Below are 25,711 nucleotides of genomic sequence, written 5' to 3' on the forward strand. Positions count from 1 at the left end.
CTGCCAAGATCAATAGTCACTTCTCAGTCGTTAACTCACTGGATCCCTCTCCAGCGATGGAAACTGCTGACAGTCATCCTTTCCTCCAAACTCTCTCCCCGCCTGGCTGAAGAGATGACACCAGCTTCCATTGCCTGTGGCCTCTCTGGCCTTCAGCCTTCCTCACGTTCTACTCCTCCTCTTCCTTCAAGTACCTCCATTCACCAGGTTTCTGCTTTTAACTTCCACTCTGTCTATGCAATAATGTATGGAATATAGGTTTGACAGTCATGGAACCACTACTTTAATGAAAGCCTTGGACGTGAATTATGAAGTGATGAAAACTGAATCTATCCCCTTCTCTTCAGACCTGCTCCTTCCTCCCAGATTTGCCGGCCCCTAAAAGGAACCGGCAACCACCTGGTGACTCAGCCCAGAACACTTCTGTTCTCCTCTGCTTCTCTTCTCCTCAACCCACCTTTCCAACCCACAATCATCTCCTGTCAGTTTCAATTTCTTGTAGTTCGTTGCCACATGACTCCAGTGGGGACTTTCCACGTCATTATGACCTGAGAGCTCCTCGGTATGGACACAGTTGAGTGCTCCCTGAGCGGGCAAGCCCCTCCCTGACTGTGCAGGTCCTACATTCCAGCCTCTCCCAGCACTCGCTATCACTACCACCCGGAGGCTCCCTTCTCATTGGCTGTTGTGTGCCTCAGGCCCCAGCCCCTGGTTCTGGTCCAACCACGTGGCTTTAAGTCCCATCGCTCTGTGTGCCTTCAGTACTCAGTCCGAGTCTCTAGCCATTCGCTCCTCCCAAGCACCAGGCCCTACATCCAACTACTCATCCCCAATCCACTTAGTTGCTGCAAGTGCACGCGCAGCTGCAGTTTTTGACTGTGCAGCCTCCCTCCACGCCCCACTTCCTCTGTGATGGAACTCGTCTTCCTCATAAGGAAGTCTTCGTAGGGGATATCCCACCAGAAGCAAGGTCCATCTGGTCAGAGCCCGGCACCCCTCTCGGTGTGCCCACTGCACGAAAGTGCCTTGTTCCACAATCGTGAAATGCACACCTCCTGACTGCCATTGGAGGGCTTTAGAACCTCCACACTGGGCTGTGAACACTCGGCAGCAGGTCAGTCATGGCCACTTCACATAATACTTCCCAGCTGCCCCTCCGAATACAAATAAACAAGAACAGAAATCATCACTTTCCTACAGGGTCATATCCTGTTACTGTCATAATGAGCTTTAAATTCCAAATGGGTAGGGAAGAAGTTTAAACACACTTAATGCTGACAATGTAAAAGCCTGACCAAATCATACTAGGGAGCCAAATCTGTGAGTGTGCGGCATCCAGAGCCCTGTCCTCTGGGGAACCTAGACCCGGCACATGGCAGCCCCATCCCTAACTGGCTGAGTGACCGGGACAAGTTATTTTGGCCAAAGTTTTCCCATCTTTAAAATGAAAATCTTGTGGAATCTTTTTTAAAAAGATATCATTTACTTATCTTTAGAGGGAAAGTGAAGGAAAGAGGAAGATAAATATCAATGGTTGCCTCTCATGTGCCCCCTGCTGGGAAGTGGCCCGCAACCCAAGCATGTGCCCTCACTGGGAATAGAACCTCGATCCTTTGGTTCGCAGGCCTGTGCTCAATCCACTGACCTACACCAGCCAGGGCTTGTGGAATCTTTAAAGGTGTAGGTCAGCCAAAAGAACCTGTGCACCCCAATGTTCATAGCAGCACAATTTACAATAGCCAAGAGTTAGAAGCAACCTAGGTGCCCATCAGAGTAAATTAATGGATCAAAAAATTATGGTACATATACACAATGGAATTTTATGCAGCAGAAAGAAAGAAAGAGCTCGTACTCTTTGCAACAGCATGGATGGAACTGGAAAGCACCGTGCTATGTGAAATAAGCCAGGTGGTGAAAGACAAATACCATATGATCTCACCTTTAACAGGAAGCTAAACAACAAAACAAACAAGCGAGCAAAATATAACCAAAGACACTGAAATAGACAACAGGGGGACAATGACCAGAGAAGGGAGAAGGGAGGGGATTTCAGGGGGGAAAGGGGAAGGATTTATAGGAACCAGTATAAAGGACACATGGACAACAACTAAGGAGGCTGGAAATGGGAGGGAGGTGGGGAGCACTGCGGGGGTGGTGGGATGGGAATAAAAGAGAACTGTACTTGAACAACAATTAAATTTGAAAAATGCAAGAAAAAAAAGATGTAGGTCAGGTAATTTATAAAAAGTGTCCAATATAAAGGAAATTTCCAGGGGTATCATAACAAAGTCGAGATTTAAAATAAAGCATTTTTCCACTTCTACTAAAATATAACTTTTAAAATTTTTCAAAAATCACCTCATAATGAAAAGAATTGGAAACTAACAGAAATTGTGGCATGCGTTCACTCACTTAACAAATTGAGTATTGATCAAATAAATTTTAGAGCAATAATCTTTGCAGAACAGTGTGACCTAATCTCTGAATAAAGCAGTGATTGGTAAAACTCATTTTCCCGGAAGAATACAAAGACTTTCCTCTGTAACAGACATCTCTGACTCTGTTTGAATCAGACAAAAGTTTTGCCAAACTACTCTAAACTTCAAACATTGAGTCAGTGCAAAAAAAAAAAATCCTAAGCTCTTTCTAACACAGGACGCCACTCCCCAGAGGAGACTTTTACCCACTCCGACAGCCTTACTGAACTATGCATGCCAGACTCAAAGAATCTTTATGCACCATCCAAATTGCTAGCCTTTTGTAATCCTTTGTTTAGTAGGTTTGCATCCTGTTATTCAATTAAATTCTTTCCTTTAATTATTGAAGAAAAATATTCCAACTATGCGCTTAAGGCCTTCCACTGAGTGCTATTGAACATAGAGATATGAATAAAACATGCAGCTCTCGGTCTGGTAGTGGAGATAAGATTGAAACTGTAAGTAACAAAAAGTAGTACATTTATGAAAAATGCACCACTGCTACTATGCTAATTCAGAAGAGAAGATGCTGTTCATATGAGAGTAAGGAAGTCAGGGGTGTCTGCTCGGGGGATGGGCAGAGTAAGGCACCAAAGGTTGGACAGGATTTGATGGGCAGAATGGGGTGGGGGTACACTACAGCAGAAGTCAGGGCAACTTGTGAGTCACGCAACTCCAAGACTATCATCCACTTCACAGTCATTTTAGATTTTAACGTTATGAAAATTTTCTAACCAATAGCAATAAAGTGTCTTGAGAAAAAAGTGCCTTTTCCTAATTCACACAATGTCACAATACCTGCAAGCATTATGGCTGTGTCCCAAGGATTGCAAGAAAATTTGACTGTCTCAGACCCTACAAATATGTGAAGAAAAGAGAAACTCCCCTAAAAATCTGTCACCAAAATCTAGTCATCACATAGGACCTCCAGTCCAAATTCACAGCGCCTGGGTGGCCTGGAAAACCTCAAGCCAAAAATTTGTTTTAAGGTGGTCCCAGGTTGGGAGGAACCCAGAGGTCTGGCAGCGGCAAACATAAATTCTCTGGAGAAACCGCTTTCAGTCTAGATCTCCAAGAATCCCCAAAGACAAATACCCAAAAAACTGAATACACATTTAGAAGTCACAAATACACAGGAGCAAGAACCAGCAGAACCCCACCCCCCAAAAAACAGATCAGCAAAGATTTCAGATACTGGAATTATCAAACATAAAATATAAAACAATTATGGTTAAAGAAATAAAAGTAGCACTTGATGAGTATGAAACAAGAAACTATTAAAAATGAGCAGATTTTTAAAATAACTGAATAGAACTTTTAGAATTAAAAGTGCGTAAGATGAATTTCATTTAAAACAAAGGATATGTTTAGTAGCAGACTAGGCACTCATGAAGAGACATTTCGTGAGCCTGAAGATAAAGCTGAATAAATTATTGACAATAAAGCAGAGAAGGACTTACATGGCATATTAAGTGAGAGTTAAAAACACATAAGGATGCTGGAGATATCTGACAGAACCAACTAGATTTCCAAGCGAAAAGAAAGATAATGGGTTAGAGACAATATATCACAGGTGGCAGGCAAACACAAGGACCAGGGGCCAAATCCGACCCTCTACCTGGTTTTATCTGGCCCAGCACCCTGTTTCTACCAGGCAGCAGCACTGAGCTCCTTGCCCCTAGTTAAGGAGCAGGTACATTTACACAGTCCTAAAATTACATTTGGCCCTTTGAAGGCAACCAAGAGGCTCATGTGGCCCCCAGTGAAAATGGGTTTGACATCCCTACAGTGTATGAAGAGACGATGGCTGGGCATTTTCTAGAAGCGATGGAAAGCATCCATGCAAAGATACAGAAGACCCAATACACCCAGAACCGACTCTTCAAAAGACCTCCACACCTAACACAGCACAGAGACACCACGGAACACTCAAGACAGCGGGATCTGAAAAGCACCCAGAATAAAAACTACCTTCAAAAGAACAACATGGAGCTGATTTCTCTGGAGTTATAATACAAGCCCAAAACCAATGGAATAATATTTTCATGGGATGAGAGAAAAGTCAATGTCAATCTAGCACTCACAGAGACTAAGAAAACATCTTAGTAAGGAGGGCAAAATAAATACACCATGGAAAGAGTACTCCAGACAGAGGGAACAGACAGTACAAACACCTGGAGATGAGCACATGCTTTGGGATAGTCAGGCAAGGACAGTATGACAAAGGCAGAGGGAATGGAGTGCCAGGAGACGGGACAGAGGGTACCATGGGGGAAGATTACATGGGCCTTCAAAGCTAATTTTGAGAACCTGCATTTCTCCTCTGCGAAGCCAGAGGAGGGGCCGATAGGCCGCGTGGGCTGAGCCCCGTATCGCTGTGTCCAGACATCAGTTAGACGCCTGATGCAGAGAAGCCTCGGGCATCCACTTTGTGTTCTAACTAGCTGTCATTAAAGCATCCTTCAACTTTGAAATCTTATTCAGGCAGAACAGTGATAGAAGAATTATGGTTAATTATTATCCAACCAACCATCCTTTATTAAGATATGTTTCAAAATAGTAACCACCAAGAAGAGTCATAAGGAATTCCACAATTAAAGCAAGTCCTAACTCCACCGGATTTTTATCAGCCACGCTATTTTAGCAGACTTCTACTCCTTTAAGGAAATTTTGGGGCTAAAAGTAATACATGCCACTCACCTTCTAATCTACAAAACTGTGTGTTAAATAGGTCCTTGGGGTGTGATATTCAAAAGCCAGTATGTGAGAGCTAGTTACATTTGCTGAAGTAGTAACTAGCTTCACAAATGATTTTTCTATTAATCTAAGTAATGGAATGACTCGCTCAATTCTCACTGATAATACTGTTTTATTTTGTTTTACAATGTACATGTCTTTACCATGTACATTTCCTGCAGGAAGGCTCTGGCATTTCAGTATCGAGTTCTCCTTTACAGAAATACATACTATTTTCTGGGCGAGTTGATCGAGAGATCTCCTAGAAGAAGAGGGTGCAATGGTATTTCCTTGCTCGTCATCTTAAGTTCACGATGGAAACCAGAACTCCGCAACCCAACCCCACCTCGCCTATGGCTTCCATTGTTTCCCACCCATAACTCTCAACTCTAAGCGACCCTTTCTGCGCCCCAGCTACATTATCATCTGTTACTAGGGCTCCTTCCCTTGTCCTAGATGCTCCCCACTCTCTCTGCATTGACCCGAAACATTAATTTTCACTGCCATTTCGAACACTTCCATAAAGCCATCTGCAAGGGATTGTGTGTTTACCACAAAAGGGAACGTTTCTCGGGAGTAGACAGTTAGTCGTAGGAATCCCTCAGAGCACGGATGTCTCTACTGGCTGTGCAGTATTCAGACTGAATCTGCCCAGACCTCATAAATTACCAATGAAAGAGATGGTCATCAAAATCAGCTACCGGCTTAAATTCTCATTTTCCTTTTTGCACAATACAAGTAAAGGACACACACCCTGCTTACCACAGCCTAGGCTGTCGGCTAACGACGAGCAGGCCATCCACCTTTGCTTCATGCGCTGCCCACAACGTTGCCGGCCCAGACCTCAGCCATCAGGGTGCATAACCTTGCAGCGAGGCACCTGCCAAGGGGATAAAGCTGGGCTCCCTACCAACCACAAAGGGCCTACCTTTTCTCTCGTCTGAAGAGATGGGAGTGATTTACAGCAAAAATAATAATGGCTCACATTTATCGGAGGCTTGTCGTAGGCTAGACTCTGTCTTAAGTGCTTTCTGGGTAGTCATTCATTTAAAATTCTAGCAACTACAGGGTAGGTACTGTCACTGTCCCTGGGTTATAGATGGGGAAACTGAGGCACAGCGAAGTTCAGTAACTTGCCCAGTCTCCCAGCTAGGAAATGTCCAGGTCTTGATTGAAACCTGGTCCATCTGTTGCGCTCTAGAATGCACACTGTTAATCCCAATTTCATCCACTCAACTATGAAGGGCCTACTGTATTATCCTATCCCTCTGGCCACGGGACCAGAGGAGATAAAAATGTCTTCTCCACAATTTTTTAAAAAGGAGAAGAAGATGAGAGAGCACAGCAGATTTAAGAGTGCAGTGCAGGGGGCCAGGAAAGCCTGAGCCGTGGCCCGGCTCTTTTAACTACGCAGCCCGGAGGGAATTACTTAATCCCCCTAAGCCTCAATTTCCTCATCTGTAAATTGGAGATAATTACACCTTCTATCACTGCTGATGAGTGGCAGAAGTCAGATTCAACCCCATAATCTTTCCATAACACTATGGTACCACATCCTCCAAAAGATTACAATCTTGCAAAACTGTGGGAAATACCAGTGCTTCCCTGCTGCTGGCTGGTTTGGAGGCCAGAGTACCTCCAACCAGAACCTCCTGGCCCCGTGACATCTACAGACTCTGGGGTTCCGAGTTAATCCGCCTGCCGTCACACAAAAAAAGGCCATTCTCATGATCAAAGGCGATGCTCTCCTATGTGAGAACTACCAGCCACAGGAGCACTCACGTCTCCTTTGCTCAGAACACACTCCCTTCTTCACCCAGCAAACACCACGTTAAATAGAGTGCACATCCCCAAATCTCCTAGAGCGACCTCATTCTAGAGGGATGGGGTTTTTTCAGTCCTCCCACCCTGGAGCTGCGGTGTGCTGGGCGTCCCCCTCCTCATTCCTGGGCATCGGGCAGAGACCCGGCTCAGAGCCGGTGAGAACGAGTCACCACCTGGGAAGCACCTCCTGCTTGCATCACCTCTCATCACCTGGAGCAGTTTCCTCTCATCACCCCACACAGGACCTCAGTGGACCGCTGCAAAATCCTTTCCCACCTCGCTCACTCAGCGGCGTCGAGTAACGCTGTTTACACAATGAAGGTCAAAAATTAAAATGAAAAAAACTCTCTAGAATCCAAGGAATGTATTCCTTGTGAGGGATCTGACATCACGGCTCACACTTTAAGACTTTTCAAATGTTACATAATATAGTACTACCGCTGATATATTGTTTTGTTTTGTTTTAAGTAGCACCGGCGAGTATAGTCTGGATTGGAAGAGACACAAAGTCCTTCATTCCTGATCTATTTCATGACCATCTGGATTATGACCCCAGTAAAACTAAATGCGACAGACACCTAGAATATCCTGCTATTGTGGAAGGCCAGGGTCAGCCCTTTCCATCAGCCCAAAAGGTCAGGTACATCTTGTCTCCTAGCAGACATCCTTGTGGACCTCCCGCTGACACAAAGTCGCAGCTATGTCCTGCCTTTCCACTCCTCAGCAGTAAATTCCATCTGTGCACAGTGTCTCCTCTTAAACTAACTGTGATCAAAGAGTGCCCTTTCATGCCAGTGTGGCAACGTTTGGTAACAGACCAGATTCCACGCCCCCGATCCCCCTTCCCTATTCCCACTGTCCTCTGATTGGGAGGCTGGATATTTTTAGAGTCTGGCAGCTACTCCTTCCCACCTATCATTTATAGCTGTTCCTCTCTGCCTTTTCTCCTGCTCTTTACTGAAATTCAGTAACTAAAACAAGGACAACATAAATTTATGTTCCCAACACGCTCACTGATTTTTAAAAATCCAAGTTAACATGTTAAGGGGAGCCTTTTTGCCTCTTTGCCCTCGAGAGAGCGAGATGCGTCACCAGCCGCTCTCCTGGAAACATCGGAGAAAACCTGGCCAAGGCTTTCTTTCCTGCCACATCTGTTCGGTCGGAAACATGGCCTCAACATGGGCTGCTGGTGTTTCCGTCAGCACGGGAAGGACACGGGCTTCGTTAAGTTGGGCCAAAATCACTTCCTTGAATGGGTCATTTAAGGCACCTACCCCATCACAGAAACAATGTTAGCTAACCAGCTAGCTCTTTGTACATAAGATAAAATTTCAATTCTGAAAAACAAGTTAGCGATGTTTTCATGAAAAAAGGCTTGTATGTCATCTAACTAGATAATGACTGCATGTTACTAGTAAATAGTATTTCCTCCTCAGGAAAAGCCTCCTATAATTTATGATTTCCTCTTTCCCGATCAGAAACCTTTTAGTCTCGAAGTGAAACACAGCAACTGGCCCCAGGCGTTCCGACGAGTAGGAAACATATCAGAAAGAAATGATACTGCTCCATTTCACTCCGCCGGTAACAGTGCCCAACGCTGGTAATAGCTTCGTCGGGCTCCTTCACTACCATCCACTGTGAGCGACGGGGTGACGGCAAGACCATCTGCTGTGGCATCATCAGAGCGGCCATCTCCCTTCCGTCAGGTGGCTGCCCTGGGCATCCAGCCTCTCTGGGCCTTCAGCCACTCCCGAGAGAGAAAATGCCTCTGCCTGCAGCTCGCCACCCCCTGGACACCCACAAAGGTCCAAGCCCATGCATCCCCTGCCTAGAGTGCCAAGCACACCCACAGAGGGGAAAACCAGCCAGGGTCACACACACCTGCAGGGGGATGGACGGCAGCCCCTGTTGTCTGCAGTTGCACTTCCCACGGTTTGTCAACTGCAGTCTGAAAACAATACCTGGAAAATTCCAGAAGTAGACAGTTCATCAGTGTCCAGTGGGTAAAATCTCTTTCCATCCCACTCTGTCCCACCTGGGACATCACCCCTTTGTCTGTCGTGTCTGCACGGTGCACGCTCCCCACCCAGGAGTCGCTGAGTAGCCACCTAGGTCACAGATCCACTGTTGCATTACCACAGTGCTCATGTCCAAGTGACACTTATTTTACTTAATCATGGCCCCAAAGCACAAGAGTAGCAATGCTGGCAAGTCAGATAAGCCAAAGAGAAGCAGTGAGGTGCTTCCTTTAAGTGAAAAGGGTGTAGGTACAGGAGAAAATATAGCACGTATAGGATTCGGTACTAGGCGCGGTTTCGGGCATCCTCTCCCACAGACAAGGGGAACTATTGCACGCTTTCGGTCTGTGGACTTATTACGTTTCTCATCAGTCACAATCACTCTGCACTGCAATGCCACAGATCCCCCAAACGGCTGTGAAACCACTTCCCTGGAACACCATCAACATATTTAAAAATGACCGCAGTCCTCAAGATGAATTTTTCCATCTTCCATGACTTAAGATCAGGTCTGAACTTCTGGGATGTTTTTTATCTCCTACCATGGCTTAAATATAAAACACTGTGAAAACCCTATGGTTTCTCTGGGTGATTATTTTGTTTTTAAACTTCTCTCCCACCCCACCCCAATCTAAAAGCAAAAGGTGTTGCTTGTTATGACTAAATATACCCAGAGAAAATCACAACTTTAAAGCAACCAATGACCAACACCCCAATTTGCCTTTCCTCCTAGGATGGGGGACTCCTACAACGGGCTCCCTTCCAAACGGCACAGTGTGCATGCTTTCGGGAGCTGGGAACAGACCATCCTAGAGGCTACAGAGAAGGCCTCATTGACAGTCCAGGCACGCATGGCCAGGGATGGAAGCACTTCCTTAGGCTTCAATCCTGGACAAAGAAGGAAGGTATAAAGAATGACAACAAACTGAGAATACAGGAGGGGGGTTAGGGGAAAGCCTGTACTATATGGCACTTAAAGAGACATGTGTATTACCTGAAGCAACCAGTGAAACGTAATAGCATACTTCTGTTGTGCAAAAAGTTTCAACTCGAGAGGGAATCTTAGGAATGAGAGCTGAGAAGAGCCAAGCCAATAACAGTCCCCTTCTCCCCAGCACCACAGTTCTCGCCCCTCGGTGTTCTAGGTGGCCCTGAAAGTGCCTTCAGATCTGGCTTTGATGAGACTGTGGCAATTGTTTTAGATTTTTACTTACTGATTTGAGAGAGAAAGAGAGAAATCAATTTGTTGTTCCACGCATTTATGCATTCAGTGGTTGCTTCTTATAGGTACCCTGACCAGGGATCGAACCCACAACCTTTGTGTGTCGGGACAACATTCTAACCAACTGAGCTACCTGGCCAGGTCCAAGACCCTGGCAGTTTTAAAACAATAGACAAACGTCACTTTCCATACAAAACCAGAAACTCCCCTCAGAGCAAAGACTTCTCCAGTCACCAGCAGAGGGGCTCCCAGGCCCTTGGAGGGCCCGTGCAAGGGCTCAGGGTACACTCTTGGAAATAGAGCAGCTTGGTCTCATGATCTCTTAGTTATGGTATATTCTTCCCCAAAGTTCCTCAGATGCCCATTTGTGCTGAAAACATTTTTCAAAGCTGTAAATCTAGGAGGGGAATGAGACATTACTGGTTTTATTGGGTTGCTGGATGCAGAAATGGCATTTTTTACTCAGCTTCAAACTATCCTAATTGATAAACTTGGAATTTATGAAAATAAAGTACAGATTTGTTTGTACTCATCACGGATTTGTGTTAAATACCACGGCTCCTTCAGGCTTTTAATGCAGTGTTTAAAACAGGTATAAAATCATTAGCTTGCCTCCTAAGATAATAAATACAGAGGGGCCAGAACTCAGAAGGAAGGATGGAAAACAGGCAACTGTCTCAAAGGTGCTCAGGCTCTGAGTGGACTTTTGATGGAATAAATGCTCCTATTCACAGCCTGTGTGGATGACTCACCCCACCTCTTCCCGGCACCCAGCTGGAGGGCCGGGGCCTTCACCACCATCCTCGCTGACTTGCAGCCCTGAAGCAGAACCACAATCCACCCACCACGGCATTTGGTGCCGTCCTTGCAACCAAGGGAGACTGGTAGCTTCAGAAGACATGGTTTTCTCCCCGTTATCTCCCTAAGGACACTGATTTTCTCCCACACGTCACACATTGTGTAAGCTAGTGGGTCAGTTACATTTGGGATAATGAGTAACTAAAAATGTATTATCTCCTAGACAAACGCACATCCTCCACTCATTCAAACTTATTTCAACTTTCAAGAGGTAAGGTTGTGATCTCTTCTCCCTAGATAAGGTCAAGGGCCCACATCTATCTGCCCACATATTGATGATGTTCCAGATTTAGCTTCATCTTTCATTTTTCCAGTCAAAATTTCCTCATTGTTTGCCCTGGCTGGTGTGGCTCAGTGGACTGAGCACGACCAAACTGAAAGGTCACTGGTTCAATTCCCAGACAGGGCACATGCCTGGGATGTGGGCCAGGTCCCCACTTGGGGACATGAAGGAAGCAGTGTACATCGCTTGTGTACACATCAAAGTTTCTCCCCCTCTCTTTCTCCCTCTCTTCCCTCTCTCTCTAAAAACAAATAAATAAATCTTTAAAAATTTTTTCCTCATTATTTTACATTCTCTCAATGACAGCTTTCCCATGGCAGCCCGGATTTAGCTTATTTAATTCCTTTACGAGTCATTCCCAGTTGTCTATCTAGTTTAAGTCCAGGCAACATGCAAAATACTTCTCTTTCCTGGTGTGAAATGCACACGGTAAGAGGAGGGTTTTCCACACTCTGTGAAAGCTCACAGAAGCGCAATCCACACGCTAGAGGAAAACGAGAAGAATATTCTACCAGTGTTCTTCCTGCAGCCCCAAAGCCCAAGGTATTGGCCTTTGGCAGTCAGACTATAAAGCACCAGTGCTATAGGGAAATAAAAAGTATCCAATCCACTGCCCTCCCTTTAAATTAGTTCATTTAAACCTGGGCCCAAAGAAATCCAATAGCTTGCCCCAGGCCTAAGAAAACCCCATCTCTTTTACTTCTTCCTGTCCTAGTTAGCTAGTTCACCCAGGCATTTATTAACACCTTCTCCTCAAAACACATAATTTCCACTCTGCCCAAGTACTTACAGGGTGAAGTGACTTAAGCGTTACTCCACATAACCTCCAGGGAACAGGGCGTGCCGTGCACACCCAATGACCAAGCCCGACGGGAGTGCGAGCAGGTCAGGATCCTAACTAAGTCCATCGTGACCACGAAATGACAGGAAGGAAAACGGTTCGCGCGGCTCAAAGCCGAATGTCTCTCCCTCGAGCGAGGAACACTTTCAAAATGCCAAGAGGGTCACTGCGGCTGTGCAAGAGAGAACATGAAGATCGCAGGCTATCACAAATCACTACAAATGACACCCCAGAGAATGGACTATGAGACTATGCCACCCACACAATTTCATTATAAAAGTACTAAATATGGGTAAGAATGCAACCATTTGATAAAGCATACGAAAAGGTATTAAACTCTATGAATGACCATGGAATTTCCTTCCACTTAATATTTTAGAAGGACTATAATTAAAGTGCAGATTAGAACTGCTGTGAAAACGAGGCCAGTGAAGTTGGACAGAACTGCGCAATTCCGATAGGAGGAGAAGCTGGCAGTGCACTGAGAAAGGAGAAATGTGAGCAGCATGAATCGTGCCCTTCGCCTTTTCCAGCGGCAAGAGAACATGGGCCCCACATGTGAAACACGGCCATCTACACAGTGGGGAGTAGTTCTGACAAGCACTTTTTCTACTTTTCTTTCAAAAGGGCAAAAAGAAAGGTAAAATCACACATGCGCTCACCATTTCTTTGAAAATTATGAAAGTAGTGACTGTCCCTTCCTCCAGCCCTTCAATCCACCCTCATCCTGGCAGCCAGCTCAAGGATGCAGTCTTGGAACAGATGTTCCTCAGCTTGTTGCTCCACTCCCAGAGCCACAGCTCACACATGTGTATGCATACCTGCTGTGTGTGCACGCATCGCACACATGCATAAACATGTGTGGTTCCTGCGTGTGTACATGTGCACTCTCACACATGCACATGGTGTGTGTGCACACACTCGCAATCGTATGCACACATGCACACACACACATGTGCACACATTACACACCCGTACGTACACACCATGCACACTCACACACTCACATGCACACACATTCACACATGCGCATGCATAACACACCCATGCATCCACACACCGTGCACATTCACACATATACTCACATGCACACATGTACACACACATGCATACAACACACCCATACATCCACACACCATGCATGCATACACATATACTCATATGCACACATGCATACATATACACACAAAATAGAGGAAAATTTAGTTTTTACAAAAATAAACATTCCACATATGAGTCAATTGGCTTTCTTTGAATATATTTCAGAATCTAAAAAACTAAACAAAGAAGAAATTAAATTTTTTTATGTAATGGAAAAACATTATTAAGTCACTGATCAATTACTTCATGAGAAAAGCCAAACCCAAAGATTCTTAACTATATAATTCTAAACTCCTAATCTATTTAAATAAGAAAACGAGTAGCTCACATAGGGTTAGGAACACATACTTGTGAAGCCTCCTTAAATACTCTGAGATAATTTTCGAATTCCCAGTAACCGTGGTTGGAGGGCTAGTCACAGGCAGGGTCTGACTCAGGTGAGCACCAGCCATGCGGGTCTGCCCAAACCCAGAAACAAACACAGAGATGCAGCCAAAACGGGAGCCAGGAATCATGGTTTACATATCTCCCCCAAAAACTTTTTTAAAAACTGGTTGCAGATGACTATTTTTTGACTCTAAATCAAATTCTGCACAAAGCAATAGACAGAAAGAGCATTGATATCAAAACACTCACTGTGTACACACGGCATGGATCTTATTGATAACATTCTGAAAATCAGCACAAAGCTTCTTAGCAGCTTTCTTAGAGTCCAGACACATGGATCTTATTCAAAAGTACAATATTTTAATGATTTGCTATATTGGCTTTGAGAAAATAATTTAACTATGTGAAATTTACTTTTATTTCCTCAAGGGTGGTTTGAGTAAATTTGCCAATTTGATCTCTAGTACAATCCAGTGGCTATGCAACTACAGGGGAAAAAAGGAAAAAAAAAACCTGTTTCTGGAAGCAAACAATTCTCTCTTTGATTTTATGTATTCTCACTGAATAAATTTCATTATGAGATGAAAGGCATTACCATAAATATCACAGATATCAAAAGCATATGATCACTCTTCTATTTATCAAACTATATAAAAACCCATTTCTAATATAAAACACCCAAAGGCCTCTTGGGAGGCTGAGAGCAGAGCTTTTCACTCAGCACGAAGGCTTCCCACGCTGCCCAACCCCCCCTGCCGGCTTCATCACCCACACCCCTCACCCCATGTTCCCTAGGGTCCTGCCCAGGAGTAACCCACTCTTCTCCCAAATGACTTCACCCCCATCCCTCTTCGATTTTATTACCTCCACCTGGAATCCCTTGTTTCCCCATGTCTACAGCCTCCCACCTAACAAAATTCCTCATGCTGCGCTCGTCACAGAGCGCCCCACTCCACACATGCTCTCCTGCCCTGGGTCGCATGCAGCCTCTGCCTGACCTCTGCATTCCCCTCAGCGCTGACTGCACTACCTCAGAAGTAGAGGACTCCCAATAAATATTTACTGAGTTGAATAATCTATTGTCTGATACCTCACTGCCAAAATATCAATCTGTATTCCATGAATAAAAATGGTACAAGTCTAAGGCAGAATGTTACTGCAGCCAAGTCATATCTTGGACATTTCACTTCAGTTTATTAGCTCTTTAAATTATTAATAACAAAATGTCATTAAATATATATGTGCATACATATATAATGCCTTCTAAGGCACTCGAATCACTGCCCTTATATTATTCTTATGCCATCTAGGAAAGGTCAGAAACATTTATTTTATATATGGGAACCAAGGACCAACCAACAAGGACGCAATATCAACTTGGAAACCAGAACTGCTTATGCACTAGTGAGGGCAAGAAAAGTGGAAAATAGAAACCTTTTTCTTCAGCAGCTTGTCATTTACTTGCAGAGAAAAGATAACATAAGACAAATGGAACATATGTGCTTAAAGTATTTCTATGGTTTCTGTCTTAAAATAGCTCCCACTTGGCTCCCAGCAATGGTAGCTTTAGCCTCCTTGGTCGATGGCCACCGCAAACATGGCTCCCCTGAGGGCCAGCTGTGAGAGCCAGGTGCTAAGAATGACGGGCAGGGTCTCCTCTAACACTGTGCTTGGCACACTCTGCAGGTGCTGTGGGAATTCCAAGGACCATGTACCAGGGTAGTCACAGAAGGCCGTAAAAAGAAAGCATGACTCAAGCTGGCAGTTGAAAGAAACGCAAAACTTGAAACGGTGACCAAGAAAAATAGGAAGGAGAATGCAGGAGCAAGGCAATGGAGGCAGCCACAGGCAGGGGGCACAACCGGCGAAACAGCACAACACCCAGCTGCCAGTCCAGGTCAGGACCCAGACCACAGCCGTCAGGTCCTGAGATCCAGCCGGACACTGTTCTCTGCACACAGCTGGGAGGCTTTGGTTCCGCCCTCTTTGATTGTCCCTTCAGCCACTTCCCCAGATAAACGAGTTTGGTCTGTTACAGGAGGAATGCCTATGTACCAATATCTTCTTAAAGCTTAATCCCAGTTTACTACAAAAATATGTGAAATTCAGAAAAGTAAAAAGAAAAAATTCAACAACCATCTCTATTATAGTCCAACCACATTTCCTTCAACATTTATTCAACAATTATCGTATTTACTAGGGCCAGCCACGTACCAGACACTTTCCTAGGCTTTTTGGATATATCAGTGGATAAACCAGACCAAAAAAAAAATTCTGCCCTTCTACTACTTATATTCCATCAGTAGAAAAAGACAACAAGCAATAATGAACAAGGAAACTGTATGTATTTGTTACAAAGTGGTAAGTATGGAGCAGTAAGGAGCAGAGCAGGGTAAGGCCACTGGAAGTGCACGGGGGCAGGGGGTGGGAATGGCTGCGATTTCAGTTGGGCAGTCCAGGTGGGCTTGACTGAGAATGTAGCATTACCCAATTGAGATCATACTGCTTTATAGGCTCCCCCCCCTTATTAGATGGTATTTCCCACGCCATTAAATATTCTTTTGCAATATGATTTTTAATGACTGCAGAGAACTCCATCTCATGAAGGTACCATAATTAATTTCATCCTTCTGGTCGACGGGTCAATTAGCTTCTCTCCCTTTTGTTTGTTATTATAAATGCTGCTTCTATTTCCTCCAAAGAAACACAAAAAAGTGAAATTACATAGAACTGGGTACAAACAAGGTTGAGGCCCATGGTGTACACTTTAACAGCACTGGACAGCAATATCTTAGAGCATGTAAGGCTCGGACTCTTCCTCTCTTCCTGTCAAGGTTACTGCCACCCACACCTGACCATCTTTTTTTTAAAATATTTTATTTATTTATCTTTAGAGAGGAAGGGAAGGAGAGAAGGAGAGAAACATCAATGTATGGTTGCCTCTCGTGAGTCCCCTGCTGGGAACTGGCCTGCAACCCAGGCATGTGCCCTGATTGGGAATCAAACCGCGATCGTTTGGTTCACAGGCCGGTGCTCAATCCACTGAGCTACACCAGCCAGGGCTCACACCTGACCATCTTTTCATTAGGCTCCCAGAGTGCTATGGCTTCCCCATCCCTCCCCCATCGGCAAGTCCATATATCAGAAAGGAACTCCTCCCTAGATGCCTACCTAGTACAGGGTCTGATATAGATAGAGCAGAGCATGCAATAAGTATCAAAGTTGATTAATAAATGAACAAAAAAACAAATGAGTACTCAAAAGATGCTCTGGCTTTCATACAACTGGGAGACTCTTAGAAATATTCCCTCCCCCTAAGGCTTCCTTCCACCAAGAGAACTGAGTCTTGTCTCAGACACAGTCAGCATCTTCCTAACAGGACTCCTGTAACAGTGTCTTCAGGATGCTGGAAACTGCCATATGACCTGGCCAGCTAAGGAATACTATTAACCATTTAAATAAAATGCTGACCAGCACACAGAGACATTGCAGAAAACACTTCTACTATTTCCCCCTTAATAGTTACTTAAAGATGACAATTGTATAATTTCTTACTCTCAAAACACAAATGAGAAGTCTATCTTCTAATAGTTCATAAACCGCAATTCATCCTAAATTCCAACCATGGCATTATTAAACTGCTACTCTCATAAAAATAGAAATAAGACACTTACACTGTCACATGAAGAAAGAAAAAAAGCCTTAAATAACATGCATAAACTTGACAAACAAGAAAACACTGCACTCAAAAAAGCGAAGAAAGAACAGGACACGTCAGTTATTTACCACTTAAGCTGGTACATTATGCGATCACTCTATTGAGCAATAATAGTTTCATTGTTGAGGCAGTGGGAGCTGAGTTGTCAGCACCGTATTTCGCTGTTAGAATAACATCCTCAAAATCCTCCTTCTGAAAGTCCACTTTCAGAAGTGGAAAGTGAATCTAGAAAGCCATCTCAAAATATTTCCTAACTTATAATGTAGCTGAAGAACCAGAGGCAAATGTCCTCTTAATACTCACCAGCAGTGAGAACACACACCGTGGAGTGACCACTGTCCTTTCTGTGAATAACCCACATGGCCACTCATTCACTGCACTAAATGGGGCCTTAGATGCTAGAATGAAGGTGAGAAGGATTTCAGAGATTTTGATGGGTTTCTGGGTTTAAGTATCTGAGCTACACAATTACTGTATCTTCACGACCAACCTGGTTGTGTTTCACAGATGCTGAAAATAGAGAGGGTGAGGATGCTGACCTCAGCAAACAACTATTTGAAGAAGTTGAGTTTAAGTGAGAAGCACAGGCAAGAGATAAGAATCTGGGTGTGGCCAAAAAGAAGTTTCAAATCACAGAACTATCTTACTGGTGAATGCCTGTGATAATCATCCTCCTTCTGATTGCAACTGGAAACTTTGGAAAAAGGACCAAAAGCTGAGAACTGTGAAAAGGAAACAAAAGCAGGCAGATTGTGCCTACAGTAGTTAAAACAGTGTGTACCAGCATAAGGACAGATACATGAATAAATGGAATGAAATAAAGAGCCCAGGAATACACCCTCGCACATACAGTCAAATGATTTTTGACAGGAGTGCCAAAACCACTCAATGGGTAAAGGACAGTCTTTTTAACAGATGGTGCGGGGAAAACTGGGTGGTCACGTGCAGAAGAACGAAGTTGCACCCTTACCTAACACCCTATACAAAAATTAACTCAAAAATGTATCAAACAGCCCTGGCTGGTGTAGCTCAGTGGACTGAGCGCGGGGCTGCGAACCACACAATCGCAGTTCGATTCCCAGTCAGGGCACATGCCTGGGTTGCAGGCCAGTTCCCGGCAGGGGCCAGTTCCCAGGAGGGGATGCACGAGAAGCAACCATACATTGATGTTTCTCTTCCTCTCTCCTTCCCTTACCCTCTAAAGATAAATAAATAAAATATTTTTTTAAAAAAATGTATCAAACACCTAAAACTATGAAATTCTTAGAAATCATAGGACAAAGCTTTGTGATATTGGATATGTTAATGATTTCTCAGATGGGATACCAAAGGCACAGGCAACAAAAGAAAATATAGACAAACTGGATTTCATGAAAAATTAAAACTTGGTGCACCAAAAGACAATATCAACAGTGGTAAAAGGCACCCACAGAATAGGAGGAAATATTTGCAAATCATATATCTGATAAGGAATGAATATCTAGAATATACAGAAAACTCCTAAAACTCAACGATAACAACAATAATGAAAACCTGATCCAAAAATGGGCTAAAAACTTGAATAGACACTTCTCTAAGCAAGACATACAATGGCAAGTAAGCTCATGAAAAGATGCACAACATCACAGATCATTAGGGAAATACAAACCAAAACTACAATACGATACTACCTCACATCTGTTAGGATGGCTGCCAACAAACAAACAAACAAACAAAACCAACCAGAAAATAACAAGTGTTGACGAGGATGTGGACAAATTGAAATCCTTATGCACTGTTAGTGGAACATAAAATGATGCGCCTGGAAAATAGTGTGTTGGCTTCTCAGAAAAGTAAAATACAATAGAATTCCCACATGATCCAGCATTTCCATTTATAAATATATACATAAAAGAACTGAAATCAGGGTCTCGAGGAGGTATTTGTATGCCCACGTTCATAGCAGCATTATCCTCAGTACCCAAAATGTAGAAGCAACCCAAGTGTCCACAGATTGAGGAACAGATCAACAAAATGTGGTATATACATATGACAAAATATTGTTTAGCCTGAAAAAGGAAGTCTATTCTCATGTATGGGAGAACACGAATGAACCTTGAAAACATTATCCTAAGTGAAATAAGCCAGTCACTAAAAAAGAAAGCTACTGTATGATTCCACTCATATAAGACACTTGGAGTAGTTAAAACCATACAGGCAGAAAGTAGAACGGTGGTTCCTTTTCCAGGGACTGGGGGAAATGAGGAGTTGTTGTCTAATGGGTAAAGAGTTCCAGTTTTGTCAGCTAAAAAGATTTTAATTCTACAAGATAAAAAGAGCGATGGAGATGGATGGTGGTGATGGCCATGCAGCATTATTAATGCATTTAATACTACTGAACAATTTACTTAAAATGTTTAAGATGGTAAATTTTATGTTAAGTGTATTTTACAAAAATAAAGAATGGGGAAAAAGTACAGTGTAGAAATGAGGCAAAAGTTGGAAAAGTGACCTGTAAATGGTTAGTGCTCCTCTCCCTCTCCCTCTCCCCCTCCCCCTCCCTCCCCCTCCCCCACCCTCTCCCTCTCCCTCACCTTCTCCCTCTCCCTCACCCTCTCCCTCACCCTCTCCCTCTCCCTCACCCTCTCCCTCACCCTCTCCCTCACCCTCTCCCTCACCCACTCCCTCTCCCTCACCCTCTCCCTCTCCCTCTCCCTCTCTCTCAGCTTTGCTCCACAGTAGGCCCCATTCACAGAAGTGCACCGTCAGACAGATCTCCAAAAGAAAGCCCATCTATCTCTCTTCTGTTAATCAAAAAGTGTGAGTGAACCACAGAGAGGAGAGCGCTAGAGAAGGGGACCCTCTACCTCTGTGCGGGAACCAGCCAAGTCTCAAGTTCACCCCCAGTTTGTAGGTGTCAGGACAGGCCCAGAACAGAAAGCAGAGCCTTTGGGAAACTCAACTCTGTTAAAACCGCCACTCAAAGAGGGTGAGACAGAGGGGCCTATCCCGAGCCATGTAGATTGCTAAAGCAAAAAAACACCCCGACATTCTCCAGGATTACAAAAGGACCCAGAGTTTACACAACATAACACTCAGGAGTATGCAAAATTACTCAATGCAGAAAGACCCCAGGGAAACGTAAACAGCTCCCAAGAGAAAAGATAGTCAATAGATGCCAACTCAACATGACTAAGACGACAGGATATTCAAGCAAAGGCTTTGAAGCAGCTATTACAGTTATGTTCCGTGAGGTAAGTACTCTTTAAATCGATGGAAAGCTGGGTACTCCCAACAGGGGAAGAGAAACTATAAATAAGAACCAAATGGAAATACAGAACTGAAAACTAGAATACCTATAATCAAAAACTCATGGGGCCCTTGCACAAGCAGAATAGAGATGAAAGAGGAAAACTCAGTAAACTCGAAGATCAATAGACATTACCGAATGGGAAGAAGAGAGAGAACAATATGAGAGTGATATAAAAACCACAGCCTCGGGAAACTGCGGGACAATCTTAGAGATCTAATAGACACTGCTGTTTTATAAAAAGGAACAAATCATTAAACTAAGACCAAAAATGATTATCTGAAGAAATAAAATCATGAAACTAGGTAAGAACACTGGTCAAGTAAGTGAAGAGAGAAAAGACGGGACGAAATGACTGGGCCTGGGGGTGTCCCCACGTTGGCAAGAGGAAGAGAAACCACCAACAGTGAGAGGAATAAAAGGAAGGAACGAGGACTGAGAAGATGGGTCCTGGAATCAGGGAAGAAAATCAAGAAGAAAAGAGCAGAGGATTGTGTCAGGTGCTGCTGATGAGCCAAGTATGCTAAAGGATTGAGGACCAACTGTTAGATTTGACAATGGTAAAAGCTATCGGTGATCTTGATGAGAACTGTTTGGCAAAGTGGCAGGGACGAAGGCCAAACTAATTAAGAAGGAGGGAAGGAATGGAGGGAGAGAGGGAGGAGTGTAGATATTCTTTTGAAAGTGTAACTGTAAAGGGGAGGAGAAAGGAGCAGTAGCTACGGCCTACTGCGTTCAAGAGTACATTTTTTAAGATAGAAGGTATTGGTGGATACTGACATTACCGACCCAGGCAAGAAGGAAAATCAATGATGCAGGAAGAAAAGGAAGAACTTTAAAGGCCACCCTTGAGTAGTGAGAGGACACAGAATCCAGGGCAACAAGCAGCACAGACCTTGGACAGGCCCTGGCTGAATACGATGGTTAGTGGGGCAAAATCAGAGTCCAGAAGTATAGACGGGACGGACTTGTAGTTTCTGCATTGAAAGGATATAGTCCCTGCCTTCAGAGTGTTTTCACTTCATCCGTGAAACAAAAGGCAAGATCACCAGATAATAGTAAGGAAAGGAGGAGATGTTGGAGGTTAGAGGAGAAAAGGTGTGAAAAGTCATTTGGAAGCATGAGAATAAGTGGATGGGGGAATGTGCACGGAAACAGGTAGGATTCCTCGGTGGGGAATGTTATGGTACAGATCACTGGAATTTTCAAATTGTCTGAAAACATCACACCCCACTAAATGCTGCTCAGCTACAATATAAACACATTTCCCAAGTCATTTCCTCTGGGACTAATCCCAAATGTTACACCATCACTTTAACCTAAAAACCCAGCAATCAGGGGCAAAGGGATGGACAGGAGGTAGAGAAATGTCTCTGTATATTTGCTTCATGGCTTGGGATCAGATAGTGAGAATTACTGTGAAATAGTGAAACCTAGCCAACAGGTAAAGGTCAGAAAAGGGAGAGGGAAACTCCAGACTGGCACTGGTCATTCACCAGATAACCAGTGATACGCAAAAAACGATTCTGGGAGAAGCCACAGGAAAGGGTGGCTCAACCTCAGAGGTCTTGTCTGCTGTTGTCCTCATAGTTGAGCGATCACTAATGATGTTTGACACGCATGCAAATCAGGCACCCAACAGAGAAGGTAAGTAAGCTTAAGGAATATTTCTATGTCCCCAGCTTATCAAGAAAACCAGATCCAAGACGAGAGGTTCATAGGGAAAGGTCAAGAAAAAAAAGCTGTAACTGAAAAGACTCCGAGGTAGCCGAGAGGAATAAAAGGAATTCCTGGAATGTAACAAACCAAAAATCTTAAAAACATTTTTTTTAAAAAGAAGAAATTCTGTACCTCTTGATCCATGAAAGAGAGCTCTTCAGAATATGAAGATATTATATATTATAGATGGCCAACAGCCTCATGGATGTTATACAATCAGTACCACAGAAAATAAATTTCACTGAGTCCGGAGAAACAGCAGTTGTCATTCTGGGTATTAGAACTCTGAAAGATAGGGAAGTTCAAGACCACTGCAAAGCCATAAAAACACTTCCGACAATGTACTCCACGTACAGACCAATCTCACCTTAAAATACGGAGGAGGGCACGGTTTGAGAATGTTGATCGGATGGCCCCATGGCCATCTTTAGGCTCTGAAAAGCTATGATTCTTGCTTCTGCTCTTCAAATATGGTCTCATTTTAGTGTGACCACGTGTATGAAATCTAACGAGCACCAGGGGCACTGAGGTTTCTGTGCACACAGGCAGGCGCCGGCAGCACCCACGGTGGTCCCAGGCCGTAGTGTGCCCCTGCTCACCCTCCCTGAGCTCCCTGCTCCCGAACAGACTCTGGGGCCTGACCCGCTGATAAGCAGAAGGCACACTTATATCCTGATAGTGATAAGAGACAACAGCAAGGTGGGATCAGAGGCTCCAGACAGGGCTTTCTGTTTCCTTCTATATAAATCTCTTCAGATTCCCTGAAAGTAGTTTCCTCACCTACTAAAAGGAGGGGAATGGACAAAAATCATTGACACTTCAGGAATGGAAGGGGCCCCACACCACAATTTAGGTTTAATTAAATCCATTTACTGATGGACACAGAACACCTTTCAGATCCAAACTTCTGAAAGTAACAGCCACAACAACAAGCAGGTTTTGTTCTGAAAGGTCATTTGAAAATCAATGATTTGAAACCTGGAAGGTACTTCTCCATAGAAATAATGTTATTGGGGATCTTTGCATTTCCATGGCAGCCCACAAAACTTATTTAATTTGTAAAACAGCTGAATACAGTACAATGACAATGCTCTCCCAGCCCACTGGGATGCAAGAGAAGCATCTCCCCCCTTCCTATAAAGCACCTACTACCCCTGCCAAGCCACCATCATCAGCAGGAAAGAGATTCTCAGACAAAAAGAAGGAAGCGAGAATGAGAACAGAAATGAAATGGAAAGACAGATATTGGGTGGGTGGGGCAAAGACTGCGGACCAGCCCAGCAGACCCGTAAGAGCAGAGGGGAGCAGAGAGAGAGAAGCCATTTGCACTCCGGCTCGTCCCCAACTCCACTAGCGGCTCCCTTCGTCACAGCAGACCGGTTTCCCCCAACACCACAGCCACATTCCACGGAAACACTGGGCTCTGGGAAGGAGAGGGGGTCGGAGACGGGGCAGGACTCATCCACTGGGTCCACTTCAGATGCATGGTGATTCTGTGCACAAGTCACCCACAATCCAGAAGTTAAAAGGGCATTTCTAAGAACACAATTTGGCACTTCCCATTACCCCTGTGCCTGGGGTGTTCGATCTCAGCCCTTACAGCACTTCACCTGCCCTGGACAGGATTTCATGCTCCTGTCTGCCCCACCCATTCCTCCCATCTCCCTCCCCACCCAGTCGATATTAGGCTGGGCAAGAGCTCAGACTATGCGCTGGATACCATGCTTAAAGGTCCCTGCACAGACCTCCTCCAGCCACATGTGCCCAGGGGCCAGGAGCTCACAGAGCCCTGGGATGCACCTACCCAGACCCCTCCCCATCTTCCAGACCACACCACAGGTCCATGGGGCCTGCTCCAGCACCTGCTTGGCCCAGTCTCTCAAAGGTGGAACACACCTTCAGTTTGTACAAGGGAGGCTGTTTGCAGAGGGTGTGGCCAGACTTGGGGCCTGGGGCCTGGGATGTCTATACGTACCACAGGGAGATTTTAGACAGAAACTTGAGGAGTCTGGGAATTCTAAATTTGAATCTGGCCATCCAGGATGACAGGAAGGTGTATTTATCAAGACAGGAGGATAGAACTGGATTCATGCAAAGGTTGACTTATGACTTTGAAATACTTATTTAGTTTGGGGGGGTTATTATGCTAAGTGAAATAAGCCAGACAGAGAAGGACAAATACCGTATGATTTTACTATATGTGGGATCTAAAGAACAAAATTAACAAAATGGATGAAATAGAAACAGACTCATAGATACAGAAAACGGATCGATGGCCTGCAGAGGGGAGGAGGGCTGGGGGGGGGGGGTGGACAGGGTGAGGGACTGAGAAGCACAAACTGGCGGTTACAGAGTGGTCATGGGGACGTGAAGTACAGCACCGGGAACGCAGTCAATGATAACTGTGATAACTACGTGCGGGGCCGAGTGGGCACTTGAAATAAGCACTACAGTGTACATCTGAAACCAACACAGAATAATATTGAATGTGAACTATAACTGAAACAAAGTTTTTAATGAAGTATTTATTTAGAAACATGGGGTGGAGGCCTTCGTGTGTATTCCTGCCCCGGGCCCAGCAACTGTTAGAGGCAGGATGTCTTTCCTCTCCCTGCGTTTGGCCACCAGGCCAGCAAGTCTGCTAATGAGCTGGCAAGCTAACTTCCCTTCCTGGGGGCTCTTCTTAATTAGAAATTAAATGGCTCCCAGCACTTCCCAAACAGAAGGTTCCCCAAATCCCCCCACCCCCACCCCACTTGGGGCACTTCCCTTTGCCACATACTGCACCTGTAAGATCTAAGATTACCCCAGTCGACCCCAGGTACTGCCACACCCCTGGGACTTGCAGCCTCCCCCTGCAGGTTCTCTTGAAGAACAGAACTCACTAACCACACAGGGGTGTAAAACCCACAGATCATGGTGTTTCCGTGTGAAACAATGTTCAAGAAAAATCCATCTAAATCACAAGTAAGTCACAGATGATACACGTCTCGGGTTACTCACCTCCACGCAAGCCGGGGCCATGACACAGCACAGCCTGAGGGAAGCTGCTCATCTGGGACAGGCCTGTCTGCCTTTCCAGTAGGCACAGATAAGGGGTAACCCGGTCCTGTGGTGCATCTGAAGGCGGGGTGCTGCAGTGGGAGCCCCACCAGTATGGACACCCAGCAACACACAACTGTTCAACAAACCCCTAAAATCTGTGCTTATCGCCACCTGGCTCAGTGTGCTGCAGCCC

At 44.6% G+C, this 25,711-nt stretch overlaps 1 protein-coding gene across 3 annotated transcripts in view; it reads right to left on the reverse strand.

Annotated features, from left to right (window-relative positions):
* Window positions 1-25,711, reverse strand: part of CSGALNACT1 (chondroitin sulfate N-acetylgalactosaminyltransferase 1) — a 319,616-nt gene that overhangs the window by 224,089 nt on the left and 69,816 nt on the right. Inside the window, exon 1 of one of the 3 annotated variants that reach the window (XM_037042129.1) lies at window positions 8,919-8,990. The exons of the other annotated variants lie outside the window; for them this stretch is intronic. The gene's annotated coding sequence lies outside the window, so the exon portion shown is untranslated. Of the gene's footprint in view, window positions 1-8,918; window positions 8,991-25,711 lie in introns of those variants that run through there. 3 annotated transcript variants of the gene reach the window in all.

The sequence above is a fragment of the Sturnira hondurensis genome, unplaced genomic scaffold (assembly GCF_014824575.4).
Source record: "Sturnira hondurensis isolate 20B ecotype Veracruz unplaced genomic scaffold, ASM1482457v3 Scaffold0003681, whole genome shotgun sequence".
Classification (NCBI taxonomy): Eukaryota; Metazoa; Chordata; class Mammalia; order Chiroptera; family Phyllostomidae; genus Sturnira; species Sturnira hondurensis.